We start from the raw sequence: 6000 nt of genomic DNA on the forward strand, positions 1-6000 counted from the left end.
CCAGCCTGAAATGCACAGTGAGACCCTGTCTCAAAAAGATAACAACAACAACAATAAAAATTTAACTACTAGAGAGTGGAATAATAAAATGCCTGACAGCATGTAGATAGAAATATGTGAACATAACTTAAAAACAACAACTTTAGCTTCTGCCAAATATATGTCATTTTGTAGCCTTTGTAAAAGTTTGACATTCCAATGGAATAGATACGAAGTTAGATTTTATCTATGTTTGATACTCTTCCTCAAATATTCAGTCTCACTGTAGTTCAGTTATTACATAGTTTTGAAAGCCTAATTTATCACAAAAGTATTTGTGACAGACAGCTATTTAAGATGAATCAAAAACTAAAATTTTGAAAAATAAGCTTTACTATTCATATGAATATATCCTAAATTGAAGGAGAGTTTCTTTTATGTGAATTTATATAAATAATCATTATCAGGGTCTAAATAAAATAGAAAGCAATTATCAAAGTCAAGATTTCACTCTTGAAAACAGAGGAAATAAGACACATGAATCTTTTCAAAATTCCCATTTTTGAGCATCATTCATACTAAAAGCCCAGAATTACAGAAATGTGTCATATTGTGAGTGTGATGCTTGCTGATCACATCACTTTCAGAATCGATAGTATCGGGGCTGGGGATTTAGCTCAGTGGCAAAAAGTGCCTGCCTGGCATACGCAAGGTTGTGAGTTCGGTTCCCGGTACCAGAGAAAAACTAAAAAAAAAAAAAAAAAAAGAATCGATAGTATCATTCAAATAGTTCCAGAATATATTTATTCAGAGATTTAAACTCAAAGAGTAGTTCATTTTCAAGTAATATGATGCATTCACAAACATAGTAATGACTCTACAGAACGCTTTTTTCCAAAGGCATAATTCTACTAGACCTCCATATACAGAGGTCTGATAAAACTTAAAGAAATGCAAATAAATAAATAAATAAAAAGAATATCATCTTATTCCTCCTAACTGAACAGCTTCAGATTAATAGAATGCTTATCTTAAAAAATGAGAGTAGATTTGTATATTATTAAAACGGGTCTGTATTGCACATGAACACTTTTGGTGTGTGACCTTTCAGATCATATAAAATCCATACAAAGTTGACTTTGCGAAGTTTTCAAAACACTACAGTGGAGAAAAGAGATTTTAACTTTGTGATTCATGGTTCTTTTCATATGCTGATTGCAATTCAATACCAAGTCTTTCTCTTTTCACAAACCATCTGGGAAATTGACAAGCTGCGTCTCACCAGATGGCCTAGCATACCAACCTCTCACTTCTATGGCACCATACCTCCGTGATAAATCCTGGAATGCTTTCATATAATGCTCCTGCTTAGGAAGAATTCCACAGCTCATGGCACTGAAAACCGCTTCATCGCTGTCCACTTCATTTCCCAAGGTTGAAATTAGTTATTGTTTCCACTGAGTGCTAAATTGTTCTAAGGATCAGAGAAATTAAGTGATTCCAGTCAAGCAAACCCACCAAACTCATGTCACCTTATCTTTCTGTAACTCGTTTTCTTTTTCAGTCTTTCCTGCTCTCCTTCCTGGTCTCTACTTTTCCTATTTCCACTTTATCTGTGGAATGCCTTCTTCTTTGCTCCTCTTTCTTTTGCATCTATGTCGTTGGGACTCAGCAGAAGGCAAACACACAATTTTGAGCGCTGCGTGGGAAATCCTTCTTTCCAGAATCTACTGGGCTAATGGTTTACATCATGCAACACAAAATTCCATTTCCTTTGTCAATTATTTTGCAGTGTAACTACATGTGTTGAAGTTACTGCCTGTGAAGAGATTCTTTAAATTCTTGCTTCTCCTTTTGGTCTTTCTAAATGTCAAGAAGGCACTTGAAACCTCAGAAGGATAAAGACACGGAAAAGGCCTTTTTCCCCCAGCCCACAAATAAATCTCAACTCATTTTGTGTCCTCTCATTCTTTCCTTTCCTGCTCCCTTCTCAGCCCCTCTCAGAAGTCTCATACATTCTTCCAGTCATTTCACGTTAAAGAAGAAAGTGAGAGTCAGAAATTTCTCCTTATTTCTCCGGTGCCTCAAGTATTTCTCTTTTAATGATTTGAGGGCTGAGGATATAGCTCAGCGGCATAAGCGCCTGCCTGGCAAGAGCAAGGTCCTGAGTTTGATTCCTGGTACCATAAAAAAAAAAAAGTTTGTAACATCTTCAATTTTGTCAGCTTCTGAGTTTCTACTTTCTTATCTCTTTCTGAATTTGAAACTTTAGTGCCTCTTGACAAACATATAATCCCTGCATTTCCTTAAGGTTGTGCTTTGAATATCAAATTAAAATTCCTGCCAGGTTTTTCTTCTCATTCAACAGTAACTTGCTACCATGAAAAGGTACTGCCGTGGGAAGAACAAGGCATAGCACATAGAACCTTGTTCTAAAGACTTAATTATTTCAAATCGCCTTCTTACTGACATTTTCACAAATGCATCGTTATGTGTGATTTTACTTCTATTATCTCTCCACGTTGGAGCTGAGAACAGGACACCTCTCTGTAGCTGGAAGTCCATTTCCGCTTCCAGTTCACCCTGATTCAGAGCCAGAGGAAAGTGTCCACAGTTTTCCAGGCCCAGAGGAGTGTGAAGCAACAGCCTCTGCTTAGTCCAGCAGACACTGGTTCCGGATAAGTTCAACGCCTCTGTCGGGTGTTATTCTGTAGACTAGAAGAGCATCTACCAGTCTTTCCCAAGAATCTAACATGGTCTGTTTGACGTAGATTAAAAAAAAGAAATTGGATAATCAAAGAAAGATGCATTTCTTGATATGAAAAGTAAAACTTGGTGCTGGTTTAGGGGATGAGGGCCAGCAGATAATTCAGTTAGCTAAAGGGTGATGGAATAGAGTAAGATGAAAACCTGTCATCTCGCTTCCCAGATTAAAATGCATAAAAGGCTTTGCGTGGTTCTTCTGAAAAGGTCCTTTATCAATCTGGTATATGACTATTTCTCAGCATTGCCAGAATCTGTCTTCTCCATCCTCATTATTCATGCTGCAGTCAGTCAGAAGTTTTTTCAGCTCCCCAGTTACTCTTTTTTTTTTCTTTTGTACTGGGAAATGAACCCATTGTACTGGGGGCTGTACATACTAGTAAAGTGCTGTTCCACTGAGCTACATGCTAAACTCATTTTTAAAAGATTATTTTATCTTGAGATGGAGTCTTGTTAAGTTGTGCCAGCTGGCCCTGACTTTGGAATACTGCAGCCTCACTCTCTCAAGTAGCTGAGATTGCAGGTGTGTGCCACCATACCTACCTCTCATTTCTGAAAAGTCTTTCTCCTATTTTGTCCTCTTAATCAAAAAATCTCCTATTCTTCTCCAGCTTTCAGCTAAAAGGGCATTATTCACAAATGCATTCCTGACTTCCTCTCTAAATCTGGAAGCACCTAAGTTTTCCCCCAAATGTCCTTTCATTCCATGAGACACAACTTTAAAATCTCTTCTTAGGAGCTGTCCCACCTTAATTCCATGCTAATAGATACCTTCCTTCTGAATGGATCACTATAACTTGAAGATAGCTCCGTTAGTGGTTCAATTACTCTGTGAAGGCAATGTCTGTGCATGTATTTGGATTCCTGAATAGCCAATAATACTAATTTCTTGAAGAAACAGACTGTCTTAGAGTATAGCATGTCTTTAATTATCTTTCAATCCCAAAACATGCTCTTTCCTCTCAAAAAAAGAATATAGTGTAGTAGGTCCTATGTTGAAAGTACATAAGTTTTACACTTCAAGAAAAAGTGATGGAATTCAGGAAGGACTCAAATCTATTTGCAGTGAGATCAGGAAAAATGTCAGCAAAGAGACAATTTTAAGAAGGTTCTTTAGTGATAAATGGTTTTCCAGAAGGATAAATGGCTTTGCAAAAAGGAGGAAGAGGAGGAGGAGGAGGGTAAGGGGGAAAAGGAGAATGAGGGAGAGAGAGAGAATGACACAGAGAGACAAAGAAAGAGAAATCAAGCAAACAATTTAGTACAATATCGGACTGAGAAGGGGTGATAGATATAAATAGGTGAAAGAAAGGGACTGTTTATTATACAAAATTTATTTGGATGTATAACGTGGAAGGAATTGTATCTAGTGGCAGTAAGTAGAATGGAGAAAAGGCAAGACCAGAAGCAGGGAGACTGTGACAGTCGTCTAAGGAGGCAAGGATGAAGGCACTCCCCAATAAGTACTTGACTATCGGTCAGAAACTATATCAACACTTCCCATACATGATCTCATTTGAGCCCCACTAATCAGTGACTTCAAGTAGCTTCCATTTCCATTCACAGATAAGAAACTGAAGCTTTGACAGATGTACCTCCCCCAAAAGATGCATCCTACAAAAATGTAACAAAAACAGGATTCAAACCCAGGTGTTAATGATATTAAAATCTGCACTCTAATTCTACTTCATCATGGTAAGAGCAGAGGACCAAATTAAGAGGGTAGAATAGAGAAGTTTAATAGGGAAAGTCCATTGGGTGTGTTACTGATTAGATGTGCCAAGAAAAATGAGTTTTGTCTTAGTACTTATTTTCTGTTGTCAAAAGGTTTTGTTAGCTGGGATAGAGACCACGGGAGGACTTTGTGGGTTGGAGGTAGTGTGGGAAAGAAGTCAAGTTTTTGATGAATTTAAGGTGTTTATAGCATATCCAGGCAGAGATATCCCACACCAATTAAATAAGAACCTAGAGTTTGAAACTGGGACATGGGTTGAAGGATTTGAAAACCATCTGCCTGTAGGTAACATTCATAACTTGAAATGTTTCATCTAAAAATCACAAAGACATCTGTTTTTAATGGACAGTGAGCGTCTACTGTAACCGTGCTCTAAAGAAAGTCTTTGGAGGCTACGGGAGAAGATGATTTAGCCTGACACTCATACGCCGAATACCAGACTGAGACTGCTGGCAGAATGGCAGACAGCCAAGGATGCAGAGGACCCTACCTGCATCCTGCTGATGGGGTCAGAGCTCAGAAAGACTCACTATGTCATGTAGCCAGATCAGTGTAAGCTCTTTGCTATAAAAACCTTTGTCAAGCCTGTAATTAACATACATCTTCCAACCCTACTGCCCAGATAGCTGCATATCACTCAGTCAATTATCAGATTGACAGCTTAGCCAAGGGAGCACAGAAAGCTAGTGTTGCCAATTGTTAAATCTGGCTTGAGTTTGCTATGGGACAGAGGGAGAAGTTTAGACAAATCCTGCTCCCTATCCCCCTGGCTGAAACCTTTTAGATGAAATAATTGCCATCAAATGTTCTGAGATAAGATTTCTTGAAACTGTTTGGATACTTTACTAGAGGGAGAAGCAGCCACTAACTGCAAAAGACTACCTCTGTTGTACCAGACGCACAAGAAGAGATTCTCACCATTGCATTGCTATTTATACACAGCCAACTTCTGTCCTCAGTTCACACACACACACACACAACTCCCATTGATGGTGATGCAAGCTGCGGGCATGTGGCTGGGAACAGAACTTGGCCCGCTGAGCTGCAAGGCTTGGCATTCCTTTGCTCACTGACAACTTCAGGACTGGATCCCTGAGCATATGAGGTTTTAGAGGAAGAGTTCTTGCCTTAATTTCTTCTTCCCCCCTTTTTATCTTGGCCTTCAAATACAAAATAGAAACTTGAAACACGACTGGCAGCATTGGGTTGCTTGCATGGAATCAACTGTGTGAGGGCCTTGGAAAAACAGAGAAATTCCACATTTCTGGATTCAAAAACTTGACAAAATACTTTCATGTGAATGCGTTGCAGTCCTTAGGCTGAAGACTAACAGCTTGGCTTTGCAATCATCTAAGAAATAAAAGCAAAAGATGCTTTTAAAACAACTTTTGAACCTATGAAAATGAGCCAGTCCAGCATTTAATTTACCAAGGCCCTATGATGGGAATTTTTGTACCTCGCATTCTTTCTTATGAGTCATCCTTTTTCTTTTTTTCTTTTTTTTTTTTTTTTTGGTTTTTCTC

General features: G+C 38.5%; 1 protein-coding gene across 3 annotated transcripts in view; it reads left to right on the forward strand.

The window, feature by feature from the left end:
* Ptpro (protein tyrosine phosphatase, receptor type, O) overlaps nt 1-6000 on the forward strand; it is a 229001-nt gene that overhangs the window by 17262 nt on the left and 205739 nt on the right. The window lies entirely within an intron of this gene.

Source organism: Chinchilla lanigera, unplaced genomic scaffold (genome assembly GCF_000276665.1).
Source record: "Chinchilla lanigera isolate Chin_1 unplaced genomic scaffold, ChiLan1.0 scaffold00012, whole genome shotgun sequence".
NCBI classification, from domain to species: domain Eukaryota; kingdom Metazoa; phylum Chordata; class Mammalia; order Rodentia; family Chinchillidae; genus Chinchilla; species Chinchilla lanigera.